This window comes from Camelus bactrianus, chromosome 8 (genome assembly GCF_048773025.1).
Source record: "Camelus bactrianus isolate YW-2024 breed Bactrian camel chromosome 8, ASM4877302v1, whole genome shotgun sequence".
NCBI classification, from domain to species: Eukaryota; Metazoa; Chordata; class Mammalia; order Artiodactyla; family Camelidae; genus Camelus; species Camelus bactrianus.
Window position 1 is genome coordinate 3,215,971 of NC_133546.1, and position 16,751 is coordinate 3,232,721.

Here is a 16,751-nt window from a genome sequence, read left to right on the forward strand (position 1 = left end):
AGCATATTTTCTGATATTGTTGAGCATTTAAAATATGATGTGTTTCTCTTACTAATAGGTAGGGCTTTTTTGTTAATAAAACCTGATTCAATACATTGTGACATTTTTTATTTGCTCAGATTCATTCGTGCTACCATCTTCACTCACATATTAAATTTGATATATTAGAAGCAAATCTAAAAAGCATATGGGTAGATAAAGGGAGAAGTAACATCTGGGAAAAGTATTGTGCTTTTAAAAAACAAATAAGCTCTAGCATTTGTTTTCATAAAAACATGAAAAAATCACTATACAGAAACCATGCAGTTAGTATCAGTCATATGACTGGAAATGCTGTATATTTACATATTGCCTTTTTATGAAAATATTCTAGTCTATAAAATAGTTAATATGTTTATTTAAAAGACTTGCTCATCTAAGTGACCTGCCTCATGTCATCTTTTTTTCCAATTTTTTAGATAGTGGCAAAATACATATAAAATTTACCATCTTAATCATTTTCAAGTGTACAGTTCATTGGTATTAAATACATTCAAAATGTTACGCTACCATCAGCACCATCCATCTCCAGAGCTGTTTTCTGTATCCGTTAAACAATAACTTCCACCCTCCCCTTTCCTCTTGCTCTTGGCAATCACCATTCTACTTTCTGTTTCTGTCATTCTGACTCCTCTAAGTACCTCATGTAAGTGGATCATACAGTATTTATCTTTTTGTGACTGGCTAATTTAGCATAGTCTTCTAAAAGTTCACCCATATTTTACCGTATGTCAGTATTTCCTCCCTTTCTAAAGCTGGATAATGGAATACCATTGTACATATATACCATATTTTGCTTATCCATTTGTCTGTTGATGAACACTTGGATTGCTTCTGTGTTTTACCTGTTGTGAACAAGGCTGCTGAGAACATGGGTATATAGATAGCTCTTCAAGTCCCCGCTTTTGATTCTTTTGGGACTATGCTCAAAAATGGAATTGTTGGATCATATAGCAGTTCTGTTTTTAATTGAGGAGCCACCACACTGTTTTTCATAGCAACAGCACCATTCTACATTTTCACCAACAGTGCACAAGGTTCCAGTTTCTCCACATTCTCACTAACACTTACTGTCTGTTTTTTTGATGATAGCCATCGTAATGAGTATGAGGTGGAATCGTGTAACTCTGATGCATTTCCCTAATGGCTACTGAGGCTGAGCTTCTTTTCATGTGTTTTTCAGCCATTTTTCTGTCTTCTTTGGAGAAATGTCTATTCATGTCCTTTGCCCATTTTTAAATTGGGTTGCTTATTTGTTTTTGAGTCTTAGGAATTCTGTATATATTCTGGATATTAATCCCTTATCAGAGATGTTACTTACAAATATTTTCTCCAGTTCTGTGGGTTGCATTTTTCCTCTGTTGATAGTGTCTCTTGATGCATGAAGTTTTATGAAGTCCAGTTTTTCAATTTTTTTCTTTTGTTGTCTATGCCTTCCGTGTCATATCCAAGAAATCACTGGTAAATCTAATATCATGAAGATTTTGCCCTTTGTTTTCTTCTCAGAGTTTTATAGTATTAGCTCTTACATTTAGATCTTTGATTCATTTTGAGTTAGTTTTCCTATATGGTGTTACCTAAGGCTCCAACTCCATTATTTTGCATGTGGATATTCAGTTTTCCCAACACCATTTGTTGAAAAGACTGTCCTTTCACCTTTGGATGATCTTAGCACCCTTGTCAAATTAATTTGACCATATGTGTGAAGGTTTATTTCTGAGCTATTTTGTTGAGGATTTTTGCATCAATATTCATGGGAGATACTGGTCTGCAATTTTCTTTTCTTGTAGCTTTTTGTCCGGCTTTGGTATCAAGGTAATGCTGGCCTCAAGCAAAAAGTTAGGAAGGGTTTTCTTCTCTTCAATTTTTTGGAAAAGTCTGAAAAGGATTGAGGTTAGCTTTTCTTTATATGTTTGATAGAGTTCACCAGTGAAGCCATCAGGTCCAGGACTTCTCTTGACTGGGAGTTTTTCGATTATTGGTTCACTCTCCTACTAGATACAGGGTTCTTCAGATTTTCTTTTCTCCTGTGATTTAGTACTGGTATATTTTGTATTTCTAGGAATTTGTCAGTTTCATTTAGGTAATTCAGTCCATTGGTGTGCAGTTGTTCATAGTACTCTCGTATAATCCTTTTTATTTCTGTAGAATCTGTAGTGATACCCCACTTTAATTTTTTTATTTTAGTAATTAAAATCTTTTCTTTTTTCCCTCAGTCCATCTATCTAGAAATATTTATTATATTATTTCTTCTGCTGGTTTTGGGCTTAATCTTCCTCTAATTGCTTTTGTTGCAAAGTTACATTGTTGTTTGGAGATCTCTTATTTTTTAATGTAAGCATTTATAGTTTCAAATTTTCTCCCTAGCACTACTTTCACTGTGTCCCATAAGCTTTGGTGTTTTTTATTCACTTTTCTTTAAGTGTTTTCTAATTTCTGTTGTGATTTCTTTTGGGGGGCCATTGGTTGTATAATTGTATGTTTGCTTAATTTCCACAAATTTGTGAATTGTTCAGTCTTTCTTTTGTTGTTTATTTCTAACTTCATCTCATTGTGGTTGAAGAAAATGCTTTGTATCTATTTTTTTAAGTATATTGAGACTTAATTTGTGTACTAGCATTTGGTCTGTCCTATAAAATGTCCCATGTGCACTTGATGTATGCTGTTGTTGTTGGGTAGAGTGTTCTGTGTATATCTGTTAGATTTAGTTGATTTAGTATGTTGTTCAAATCCCCTGTTTCCTTGCTTGTCTTCTGTCTCATGGGTTTGTCCATTATTGGAAGTGTGGTATTGAATTTTCCAACTATTATTGTGGAACTGCCTGTTTCTCTCTTCACTTATATTAATTTTTGTTTCATATGTTTTGATGGCCTTTTCTGATTGTATAAATGTAATTGTTACATCTTGTTGCTGTATTAAACATTTTATTAACATACAATGTTCTTTGTCTCTTGTAAACTTTTTTGATTTAAAGTCTATTTTATCTGATATTAATGAAACCACCTCTGCTCTCTTTTGGTTATTATTTGCATGGAATATCTTTTTCTGATCTTTCACTTTTAATCTATTTGTGTCTTAGGACCTAAAGCCATTTCTTATAGATAGCATGTATTTGTGTCATGGTTTTTTTTAAAACTATTCTGCAAATCTCTCTTTTGATAACAGAGTTTAAACCATTTACATTTAAAATAATTACTGATAAAGAGGAACTTACTGCTATTTTGCTATTTGTTTTTCCACATCATGTATACATTTTGCCCCTAATTTCCTACATTATTGTCTTTTGTGTTTTGTTAATTTTTTGTTGTGACACATTTAAATTCTCTTCTCATTTCCTTTCATGTATACTCTATAGCTATTTTCTTTGTACTCGTTACTTTTCAGATTACATTTAACATCCTAGAGTTACAACACTTGAATTTATACTAGCTTAACTTCAATAATATATACAGAGTTTACTCTTTTAAGCTCTAGCTCTACCCTTTTCAGTTGTTTGTCACAAAAATTACTTCTTTATACACTGTGTGCCCCAAAACATAAACTAATAATTCTTTTAAATGCATTAGTCTCTTAAATTATGTAAAAAACAGAATGTGGAGTTACAAACCAAAGTTACAGTAATACTAACTTATAGACTAATAAGTTTTTAAAAATTGTATTGGTCTCCAATTCAAACTGTTGTTAAAATAATACTAGTTTTTATAATTGTGCATCTATTTACTTTTACTGAGATCTTCATTTTTTCATATGGCTTTGAGTTACTATCTGATGTCTTTTTATTTGAACTTACAACATTAATCTCAGAATGTCTTAATTTCTCTTTCACTTGTGAAGGATAGTTTTACTGAATATAGGAACTTGGTTGACAATATTTTTGTTTCAGCACTTTAACTATGTTGGCTGCCACATTTTCTGATGAGAAGTCTGGGTAATCTTATTGAGGATCGCTTGTATGTGATGAATTGCTTCTCTTTTGCTGCTTTCAAGATTTTTTGTCTTTTGAAAGTTTGATTATAATACATCTTGTATGGGTCTCTTTGAGTACAGCTTACTTGGAATTTGTTAACCTTGGATATTTATACTCATATTTCATTAAATTTGGGCAGTTTTCATAGATCTCTTTATTTTTATTTTTATTTTTTTATTGATTTATAATCATTTTACAATGTGGTGTCAAATTCCAGTGTTCAGCACAATTTTTCAGTCATACATGGACATATACACACTCATTGTCACATTTTTTTCTCTGTGAGCTACCATAACATTTTGTGTATATTTCCCTGTGCTATACAGTATAATCTTGTTTATCTATTCTACAATTTTGAAATCCCAGTCTATCCCTTCCCACCCTCTGCCCCCCTGGCAACCACAAGTCTGTATTCTCTGTCTGTGAGTCTATTTCTGTCCTGTATTTATGCTTTATTTTTGTTTGTTTGTTTGTTTTTGTTTTTTAGATTCCACATATGAGTGATCTCATATGGTATTTTTCTTTCTCTTTCTGGCTTACTTCACTTAGAATGACATTCTCCAGGAGCATCCATGTTGCTGCAAATGGCATTATGTTGTCGGTTTTTATGGCTGAGTAGTATTCCATTATATAAATATACCACATCTTCTTTATCCAGTCACCTGTTGATGGACATTTAGGCTGTTTCCATGTCTTGGCTATTGTAAATAGTGCTGCTATGAATATTGGGGTGCAGGTGTCATCCTGAAGTAGGGTTCCTTCTGGATACAAGCCCAGGAATGGGATTCCTGGGTCATACGGTAAGTCTATTCCTAGTCTTTTGGGGAATCTCCACACTGTTTTCCATGGTGGCTGCACCAAACTGCATTCCCACCAGCAGTGTAGGAGGGTTCCCCTTTCTCCACAGCCTCTCCAGCATTTGTCATTTGTGGATGTTTGAATGATGGCCATTCTGACTGGTGTGAGGTGATACCTCATTGTAGTTTTGATTTGCATAGATCTCTTTAAATATTCTCTATACCTTGCTTTCCTCTTTCAGGATTCCCGTAATGCCTGTGTTCACTTAGTGCTGTCCCACAGACTCCTTAGGCTCTGTTCACTTGAGCATGTTTAAACAGTCTTTTAAAGTCTTTGTCAGTCAATCTGTCATTAGTTCTTCTTTAGGGAGAGTTTGTGTTGATCTATTTTTTTCCTTTGAATGAGCTATCTTTTACTGTTTCTTTGTATGCCTTATTTTGTTTGTTTAAAATTGGATATTTGAATGTAATGCATAACTCTGGAAGCCAGGTTCCTTCTCTTCTCCAGAATTTGTGGTTTTTTTGGTTTTGTTTTTTCAATTGTTGTAGGCTGTTTCTGTGCTGAAGATCAGTCTAAGGTGTAAGCTCAAAATGTTCTCAGGTCTTTTCTGAGCCTGTGTCTTTACATGGGCATGCATGGTATATTTAGTTGCTTTAGAATGTCTTTAATGCCTGGTTCCCAGAGGGAAAAAAGAGAAAAATGGTGGTTGGGTAAAAAGGACTGGCATTTTATGTCCCCTGACAGTCTCTTTAGTCAGAAGGGAGGGCCTCGTAACAGGTGGGGGAAGTGTAACCACAATGGCTGCCTGCCTTTTTGTTTGCACCTCTACATCAGAAACAGCAGGCAATGATTGGTGCATAGGTCCCTGATATTTGGAGAGTAAGGCCCTTTTTGCACACCCTGACTCCCACAAGCTGTGTGCAGGCAGCTGCAGGAACGCTGTAGAGCTGCCTGACGTGGAGGTCGGCGTGGGTAGCCGAACTGTGCTACCAGCTGAAATTGGCCAAAAATAATGACGATTTACTATCCAAGCTTTTCCTGGAAGCTGCAAGCCTTCAACAGACTCCACAGAGTTCCAAAATAATTGCATCCAACAGATTCTGCCAGTTAATTCAATCGTCTAGTTGAGGACACAGTTCCTGGTGCTTCCTACTCCACCATCTCAGAATTCTCTCCCTTCCCTCACGCATCCTTGCAATGTAGTATATTTTCTCCCATTAGTTTATATTTCTTTGTTTTATAAGATACAAGTTTTATGAAAACCCCTCATTTATTAAACATCCCTTGACACAATAAAATGATGTAGCATCAGTTGTATTGTATATTCTAAATTTTTAAATTTTGTCCACATTGATAATTTTTATTGTTTTGAAAGACTGCTTACAACAAAACTAGATCGTTAATAGTTTGCTACCTGATCTGATTCTATTCACACATATGTATTTATAATACAGTATATAAAAATTAATTTAAAAACGTAAAAGTAGCACTTACTTTTCCTATAAGTCAGCTCTTCCCTCAAGTTAAAGTTCTGATGTTTGGACCCTTATGAGCTGCACCGTCATTTCCCAAACCTCTTCAAAGTACATCTGTGAAGCAAATTTTTTTTAATTTAAATAATTACAAAGTGTTTCATATACGTAGCTTTAGATTCACACAGATTTAGAAATCATGAACTTTCACATAATGTGTTTAAAAGTCAAAATTTTACATGACAACAAAATTAATGACAAGTATAAATAGAAAGAACCAGTAGCATGCTGAAGTGGCTTGTTTTGGCTCAGCCAGTTGATAAATTTTCAGGAATTTTATGATCCAGTTGATATCAAAGTTGGTAGCTTGAAATAAACCATGGTGGAAGTATTTACACCACAGAAATCAGAAAATGCTGATTTTCCTTTGGTAGAGCTGGTAAACACTTACTAACAGAGCACTGAATTACTGCGATCAGGGCCTACATCAAGCGACCAATGTGAGGTTACCAAACAGGGAGTTCCGAAGAGATACGCAGGAACACAGTGTTACATGGGATCTCTGCCATTCAGCTACAGTAGACGTAAACAACCTCAAGGGTATAGATAACAGTCAAATTTCATAAAATAATTAGGGACTGATGAGTTTTCAATACTTGTTACCTTGTAAGTATATTCTATTTAATTTTAATTTTATATTATTAGGTAATAATGTCTATTTTAACAACCAACTCGTGAAATTCTTGGGAGTTTAATAATTGACTCTTGTGAGCCTGTGCAAGCTGGTTTCAGCCCATCATGGGAATATTTATACCACAGAGATTGGGAAATGATACAAATCAGGGCAGACTTTCCCCGGGGAGTCATTTTGTTAAAACACCTGCCTACCACTGGAGATAAACCCTCCAGTGATTCAGACATCATCCTAAAATCAGCACAGTTTTTAGATGTTCAGTGATCCTGGGTCCTTGCCTGCAAAGTAACATGAAATTTACTGCATCTTGCACCTCCTGCTACAAAGCAGTTAGCATACTCCTGGGAGCCTGCTCCAGTTCTGGAAGGAGCATATTTCATACGTGAGAACATTCTCTGTCCTGTGTACTGAGTAACACGAAAGCCTGGGCTTTGATTGTGCCCAGAGCAAGCACTATTTGCCTGTAGCAGATCCAGGCCATGATCCAAAAGACTCTGCCTCTGTTGCCATATGACCCAGCATATCCTGTGATGTAAGAAATATCTGATGAGAAGGACTGAGTTACACCGAGGGGTGGGGAGGATATGCTTGGTGCTGAGGTCATCCACTTGGCACCTCTTGGTGATGGTCAGTGAGCAAGTTCCACAACAAGGGCCGGCTTCATCGAGGACATCTTAAATGAAACTGGCAATATTTTATCTGCAATTGTGTGAGAGGTTTAAAAAAGCTATTTAACACTTAGAATATTTTATTACCACTTGTGCTCACTGCCTAATATTTATATAAAATACTTTATTTAGTTTTTGCTAGTATATGAAATAGAAAAAATTGATAATGACTGCTAGCACAGTGTGGAGCGCTTGCCTGGACTGGTGCTAGCCACAGGCAGTTTTGCTAAAGCAAATGTCAGCACGGATGTTCCAGGATAAGCTATGACACTTTAAAAAGTTATTCAACACTTTGAATATTTAAGTGCCACTTATATCTGTTGTCCAATATTCATAGAAAAGGTCTTTGTTGATTCTTATGTGTTGATTTTAGACAAATATAATGAAAATGATGACAACAGCCACATCTGTAAGTTCATTTCAAGGCAAAATTACAATTTTGCAGATACTGATTCAGTCCTTTATGTCTGTAACTAACTCTTTAATGAGTTACTTTATCACTGGAAACATGAGAACATGGTAAATTCTCTGACTGACTTCCCAGCGTTCGGTGTCGACTGTACGTTTGATTGCTTTCTCAGATACTGTGTGCGCTTCTCTAGTCAATACAGCAACAGTAACTTACCCTGCAGTCAGTGGCTTTGACGTACCTAGTTTGAAAAGCTATTGCAAACAATTTTGGGCTTTTAAAGAATGCATCATGTCTACATTTAAAACATTCCATTATTTTCTTTGTATACTGAATGATTGGTCTCAAAATAACCTTGCAACTTAACCACAATACTTTTTGAGAATGTTCTGTCACATAAGAGAGGATAAGGTAAATTATTAAAGCCAAGAAAGTGATATTTTATTATATTTTTGTTTCTTATTTACAGTTTCACCCTGTTTCTTTGGAGTAGACTCCTCCCTTCCATGAGTCAGAGAACCTTCTGATAGGTCAGTTCATCTTTTTCAGTATCTTTAGACATAAACAGTGCAGCTGTAGGTTGAGAAAATGAGTTTATTAAGCTCCTGTTTTAAAGCCAATGATCTATCCTTAAATATAAGAAAATATACTATGAACCAATTTTTAGGATGAAATTAAAATATTAAATTCTAAATAATAATAGTTTGGATAAAGTGTATTTTTTCTGTTTCTATGTAGGTATAAAGAAAACTTGGGAATTCAAAATAATTGTTTAATGGATGTTAATGAAATTACAGAGACTATAATAGGTATAACCAATGATGGTCAATAAAAGCAGTGTGCAGGTGTTGAGAACATGAATTAGCCTCTGAAAACTCACATACCTATACGCTAAAGCTATGACCTTAAAACATTTTAGAAAATATTAGAAAACAAAGAATGCGTTCCATGAATCAAGAGAGCATTATGTAGCCTCTGAAAAATACAGTATACTCTTAGGAGAAAAGGAGAGCGAGGCAGATAACATTTTAGTATTATTATGAAAATAGTTTTTACCTGTGAGCCCACTGAATGGTCTGTGGGAGCCCAGAGGTCTTGGACCACGTGTTTAGAGTTGCTGCTACTCAGGGAAAATGGTGAGATTGGATGCAAAGCTGGGCTTCCAGCTATGGCTGAGTGAAGAAAGCAGCAAATTCTCTCCTAAAAAGCAGTTGTAAAGTGGACAGTAATGGGCAAAAACAGCCATCTTAGTCTCTGGATATCAGTCAAAGACATACTAAACTCGAGAGGCATTTATGATTTGAAAACTGTGACATTCAGGTTAAGAACTACGGGCATTTGTCATGTTATGGCCTGGAGCTTCTTCCTTTACCCTCTGCCCCCTTGGTTGGTGCAGAGGTTCTGACAGCTTCTTTGACACAGTTGAAGGGCTCACTCAACCTGGGGTGGCAGGCAGTCTCCTCTCCCAGCTCACTGGCATCTGGCGGCCCAGGAGTTGGGGAAGGTTGGCAGTAGTCCAGCTGTACCAGCCTGAGATTTCAGTCAGGATTGAGGCAAACTTGTTCCTGGCCGAGGACATGCACACGTGAGTAGAGACTGGAGAGGACCCCAGTCTCTTCACAGCTTCTGCTGGTCACCCTTGTAAAGGGCACAAACAGCATAAAACTCCAGCTGACCTGAAAACAGCTTCTTAAGGACAGACCCACCAGCAGTTGATGGAGGATGAAGAACTTCAAGCCAGAGATTAGACAGCCTGAATGAAACAGATTCCAGGAAAGATGCAAATCACCAAAACTGAGCCAACAACAAGGAGAAAATCTGAACAGGCCTGACGTAATTAGACGTATTCCCACAACAAAAAGCTTGTTCCCAAATGACTGTACTGATAAATTCTGTCAAATGTTTAAAATGGAATAATACCAGTCCTTCTCAAACTCTTGCAGAAAATAGAGGAGAAGAAAAAACTTTCCAACTCATTCTGTGTACCTGGTACTACTCTGCTGTGGAAACCAGACAGAGATACCACAAGAAAAGCATAGATCAAGTCCCTCATGAGCATAGATGCAGTAATCCTTAACATAAAATTAGGAAGCCAAGTGCAGTAACATGTAAAAAAAGATGATATAGCATGACCCAGTGGGAACGCCAATTGGTTTAATTTCAGTCAATCAATTTTTAAAATTTATTAAAGTTAAAAAAACACATGATCATCGCAGTTAATACAGAAAAAGCATTTTACGGAATTCTACATCCATTCATAATAAAAAGTCTCAGAAAAGTAGGAGAAGGGAAATGGTTAACTTGAGCAATACAAAACAAAAAGTATCCAGATTTGAATGGAAGAACTAAATCTTTTGTCCACAGATACATGGTTCTACATGCGGAAAATTTCAGATACTCCACAGAAAACTCCTAAAACTAATGCATGATAAGCAGTGTCACGGGATACAGGGACACCAACATAAATCAATATACAAAAATCAATTCCATTTCTTTATACTGGAAAGGAACAATCAGAAAGAAATCTAGAAAATTTCATTCATTATAGCATCAAAAAGTTTTAAAAGCTTAAGAATAAATTTAGCAAAATAAAATTCATACACTGAAATCAATAAAATATGCTCAGAGAAATGAAAGAAAAATCTAAATAAATGGGGGCAGATTCATGTTCATAGGTTGGAGGATTCAATATTGTCAAGAAGAAGTTGTTTCCAAATTGATCTATAAATTCAGTGCAGTATCTGTCAAAATCCATGAAGTCTGTTTTTGTAGAAAATGAGGAGCTGACTATAAAATGCAAAGGACCTAGAAGAGCCATAATAATTTTAAAATGAAGTTCAACATTGAGGAGTTACGTTACTTGATTTTAAAACTTAGTATACAAACACAATATTTTAGACTCTGTGTTACTGCTGTGAAGATAGGCATGTAGATCAATGCAACAAAACTCAGAGTCCAGAAACAAATTCCTACGCGGTCAAATGATTTTCAACAAATATGCCAAAGCAACTCATTGGGAGAAAGGAGTTACAGAACAAATGGACATCCACATGCAAAATAAAAAATATCCTTTCCTCACATTGTAAACTAAAAGTAATTTAACATGGATCATATATCTAACTGTAAGAGCTAAAATTTTGAAATTAAAACAGGAAAAAATATTCATGATCATGGGTGGGGCAAAGAATTATTTTATATAATACCTAAAGCATGATCCATAAAGTTAAAAAAAAACTGGTAAATTAGACCACATTAAAGACTCATGTCTAGAAAATATAAAGAATTCTTAAACTCAGTAAGAAAGTAAACAATCCAATTTAAAAAAGGATGACAAACTTGAATATGCATTATCCCCAAGAAGATATGCAGGTGATCAGTAAAGGCTGTTCAACATGATTAACTCTAGAGTACGGCGATGAGACGCGGTTCTGCGCTTCTGAACTCAGTGTAGTAAAACAGACAGCATCAAGGTGATGAGGATTTGGGTGAACTGGAGCCTGTATGAGTTACTTCTGGGAAAGTAAAATGGTAATGGTTCTCTGGAAGAGCGTTTGTCAGGTTCTTAAAAGGTTAAACTCACCTTATTGCTCATCAGAGCCACTCCTGAGCATCCATCCAAGAGAAAGGAAAGGGTGTCCCTACAAAAGTCGCGTGCACGAGCGTTCGTAGGAACTTTGTAAGGAGTCGCTCCAAACTGAAAACCACGAACGTGTCCATCAGCTGGGGGATGGATAAAAGCAAAGGTGATGAAATCGTATAATGGAATACTGTTTGACAACAGAAAGAAATGAAGCGCTGATAAGTATTCTAACATAGATGAACCTCAGAACACTGTGCTAAATGAAAAAAGCCAGGTGGAACTAGCATATTGTGTGATTCCCCTTATATGAAATACCCATAAAAGGCAAGTCTGTGGAGACAGAGCACACCAGCGGTGTGGCTGGGCTGTGGGTGGGAACAAGGATTGAATGTACAGGGACATTAGGGAGCTTTCTGGGGCGATGGAAGTGTTCTAAACCGGACTGTAGTGAGGATTTCACACCTCTGTACATTCACTGAAATCACCAAATTGTGTACTTATTGTGAGTGAATTTTACGGTGTGTAAATTAGACTTCAAGAAAGCTGCTAATGAGAAAACAGCATCACTTGCGCACCTGTCAGAGTGGCCACAGTTAAACACACTGGCCGTACCAAGTACTGGGGCGGATGTGGGGGACCTGGAGCTTATAACAAAAATATAAGTAATGACACCTTTTATTACTATTTTCCAATTTGAAAAAAGTCTCTTCCTTATTTCTGGGCTTCATGTATTGTAGTCTTTGACGTGATTATTCAAGTGGTTTGTGACATATATATATATATATATATTTGTTTTGAGATAGTTTATTTAAATTAAAAATAAAACATTGTTACATTTCAAAATGACATTTTGGATATAGTCCAGAATCTGTTAATAAAACAATTTAGAATTTGTGTAAAATTTTCAAAGCTTTTTTTAATGGACCAAAAATATTTTACATATTTGTCTTACCCTAGAAGAGCCCCAAATAATAGGGCTTACTAGTAGAACTCGCTGGCTCCCGAGAAGTATGTGGCTAAGTGCTTAACAGAAGAGAAGGAGAAGGAGAATGGAAACCGTTCAGCTGTGCTTCTTTGTGTCATTTTTTCTTTCCCATGATGTTACATCTTAATCCAAAATTTTCTCAAGGATGACAGTTTCCCACAGATATTTTGTTCCATGAACAGTGTTTGCTATTTTTGTTATGTTTTGCTTCTGTTCTGGGATTGGAAAACTAGTAGTCAGAACTCCACCGAGCAGTGAGATGGCCCCACAAGGGGCATGGGGACGCATTCCTCCTCCAGGCTGGCCAGGTTGAAGGGCAGCGTGCTGGGACAGTGTGATGGCCGCTGCTGCCCTCAGGGTCTGTCTGCCAGGAGCGTCATAACAGCGGGGGTCTAAGGACATGTGCATTTAAGTGGAAAATGAACATTCATTTACAATCCCTCTGTTACATAATCTTCACAACATTCATAAGGTGGAAGAGTCAGGAAGTTTGTCGGTTTCCAGCATCCTTTCTCTTTCCACTGTACTACCAGGCTTTCTCAGGTCAAGAAAGTGGAGGCATTGGAGTCTTGAACCTTCTGAAACGTATGGTTGTGTGGTTTTATATTTTGCAGTGTTTATTTGATTTGTTTACTTGTTTTTAATTATTATTTTTATCAACATTTTATGAACGTACTTTCTAGTAAATTAGAAGAGATTGTGATGTCAGATATGCATAAATTCTTTGACCTGTATCACACAGTGGTTTAAATTGGATATTCACTAGAATGGTGGCTTCAGGACGGTTAGACAAGGTTTTTGTCTGTTCTATACTTGCAGTGACGTGATAGATATGAAAGCTGCTCAGTTCGTTGATGGAAGATGGTGGATCTTCTGATATGTTCTGGCTGAGAATGTCATAGGCATTGAATAAATATTTATTCATGATTATTTATTCTATATTCATGGATAAATGTGATCAAGTAGTTATTATCTATCCAATAATTCATTTAACAGATACTTACTGAATTATCTACTTTGCATCAGAAATAGTTCTAGGCTCTGAAGATACAGAATTCTACAGGAGATATTTTTGCTCTCATTGAACTTTCACTGTAGTGTGGGTGGAGGGATGACAGACAATTAAATAACAAGTGAACACATCTTCCATTATGTTTGAGGTTGTAAGTAGCATGAGGAAGACAAAAGCCAGAGTAAGGGACAGGTGAGAGGCTGTAATTCACAGCCATAAAGCTCACTTTGCTGACGGAGATACAAATGCTTAGGCAGACGGTCCTTCTGTATAACGGGAAACCCTAGTGAACATTATTTTAGAACTAAAATAGAAACACATTTAAATAAATGCAATGAGAAATGAAAGAGAGAAAATGCTAACATTTCAACCCAAGGGAAATGTTTGGGGAGTTGAAGCTTGTGCACTCAGGACTCATGTAAATCTTGTTGTGTGCCTGAAATTAGATATAAGACATGGTTATCTAGGGCACGTGGCTGAGGCCTGGACTTTCTGTGCTTGCTTTATTTGAATGTGTTTCATTTTCTAGATCGTTCTCAGACCTGTGTTTGGGAATCTTCTTTTATCTTTTTAATTGTGGCATAAAACAAAAAGGAAAGTAACAGGAAATAGAATCACAGAAACAGTGGTTTTCATGCTGTGTTCCTTAGAATTCTGTACATCTAGGGATGTGCTCCAGAGACTCCAGAAATGCTTGACTTAAATTTATTTTAATATTTAATACTATAATAAAGTAATAGGAATATTTACATGTACCAAGTTTTAATCTTTCGGAGACCACCAAGGGAGTAACTTTGTGTTGCTGGTTCAATCTGTTTTTATGAAGAACTCAGATAAAACTTTGGTGACCTAAGCTTATAGTGACCTATCTGTGTATTTGTTTGAACTTCTTATAAATGTGTCATGTTAGTAAAGTTTTGGCTCTGCCCTCATCTTTTTCAAGAAAATTAATTCAGTGCACATTTAATCACAAGAACATATTCAGGAGTTGGCTTATTGTGTGTTTGGGTGTTCCTTGCTATAAGAAATTTGTGTTTGTATTTGTTATATATTTAGTGATTCAACATTGAAAGAAAAATTTGTAAATATATCTTTGAAGGCTCTGAGTCATTTTAATCAAGAGACTTGTGAATTTGTAAGGCAGTCTGTTAAAAAACAAGGAAACCATAAACCTCCCCAAACAATATTTTATCTTTTATATTTTGTTATCTAAGTGGACCGTTACGGGTCTCCAAAAAAATCCAGAAATAAATCCTATCCTCAGACGGATGTAAGACTATAGATGTCCTCTGTAAACATCTGTTTCAAAAGTTTATGTGAGTCAGAATATCTTCTTTGTTCTCATTTGTTGACGTTACAATCAGATATCCAATAATTTTTAACATTAACAAGAAATTTTTACTAATAAACCACATCAATTAGGGTTTGGCTGTAGGTCACAGAAACCAATCTAAGCTAGCTTAAACAGAAGGAATGCATTGGACAACTTAAAAAATCATTGGAAGGGCTGGAGGGGTCAACTCTAGATGGGGTGACCAAGACTGTCAGGCCTCAGACTTTCGCTTGCTCAGCTGGACCTGTGAAATTGCTCCCTTGGCTCCAGGAAGCCCAGAGAGGCAGGACTCTGGTGGCTGGAGATCGAGATGTCTCTGCTTTCCTCCCCCCAGAGAAAGGAAAGCCTCACAGCCTTCTTTCTCCCTCGCAGCTCCATTCTGAACACTTTCTCACGTTAGCAGTACGTCTGATTCGGTACATGGAAATCTGACAAATGCATTTTTTATCTTCTAGCCTGTGCGAAACAGGAACGAGGTCTCAAAGGAGGCTGGAATTACGATCTCTGCCCCTAGTTTTTAAATCTGTTTAACGTATTGAGTTATTCCATATCGTATATGATTTTATTTCGGAAATTAAAACCTGCTTTGTTAGAAAATGTTTGGAAACGAGTGATATATGCACCAAAGTTTAGGTTGCAGTATTTAGTACCAAACCCTGAAGATCTGATAGCGAGTAAATGGCCCTGCCTGTCTGTGAGCGCTTTGATTTGAAGCCCCTAGAAACACGTCTGGCTGCACCTGTGCCGTGGAACCACCGCCAGTTTGTTTAGAGACCTCAGGTTTACTGAGATCATAGTAGAGGTGAAGAATATTCAGTCACTTATCTCAGAGAAATAATCCTATAATTTATTTTAACATTCTAGATATTTAATATTATAGCTATCTTAAGTTAGTTACTTACAGGTTAATAGAAAGATACCATAGTGTTGGTCTCTCATGCAGTGTTTTATCATGTGTTTTTTTCAATTATAGTTGTGTGACAATATTATGTAAACTACATGTGTCTGATACAGTGAATCACAATTTTTTTAGATTTATGCTCCATTTATAGTTATAAAATACTGACTATTCCCCATGTTGTAAAATATATTCTTGTAGCTTACTTTATACCTAATAGTTTGTACCTTTAATGCATTTTAATTTAGGAATATCACCTCTTGTCTCCAGTGGTTGTCTTCTCAAATTTTCCAAAATAATATTCTGAAAAATTACTTCTCCCTGGACTGTACTTGTTCCACCAACTTCTCCATCACAGGATCCAGAATTATTCTGTTATCAGTTCTTTTATCAATTTCCAGAGAACTACAGACACAGCATTTTTAATTCAGCAGTCTTTTCTGCAAATAAATGTTTAATTCACTTTTATAATTGATTATAATTAAAGGATACTGAAGACTAATGAATTTCATGACAACATTTTAGCCTTTGTGGAAGTACAGCAGCAAGATTGATTTGGATACGCAAGAGGACATAATTTTATTTTCTTTATCTGTGTTTTTCCTGATCATGAATTTCATTTCCTACTGGTAGAAAACATTTAATCTCAGCAATTAAAGCTCTCAGTTACTTCTACTTTAAAACTTACATCTTCTGCGTTAGCTTCGTCTCTTTTGGACACTTGATGTTCTGCGTACTTAAATACCTGGGACTAGCATTTCAGACGGTGCCGAACTGTTTTCCAAAGCGGCTGTGTCAGAGTTCCCGTTTGGGGCAGCTTCTTCCTGACTCCTTTCTTCCATAAGCAGCTGGGCTCACGTGGAAGTTTAGGAAGCACAGCAGTGATGGTGAGCACC

At 36.2% G+C, this 16,751-nt stretch overlaps 1 protein-coding gene across 13 annotated transcripts in view; it reads left to right on the forward strand.

The window, feature by feature from the left end:
- PDE10A (phosphodiesterase 10A) overlaps positions 1-16,751 on the forward strand; it is a 536,527-nt gene that overhangs the window by 405,404 nt on the left and 114,372 nt on the right. The window contains exon 3 of one of the 13 annotated variants that reach the window (XM_074368030.1): positions 8,517-8,577. The exons of the other annotated variants lie outside the window; for them this stretch is intronic. The gene's annotated coding sequence lies outside the window, so the exon portion shown is untranslated. The remainder of the gene's footprint in view (positions 1-8,516; positions 8,578-16,751) is intronic. 13 annotated transcript variants of the gene reach the window in all.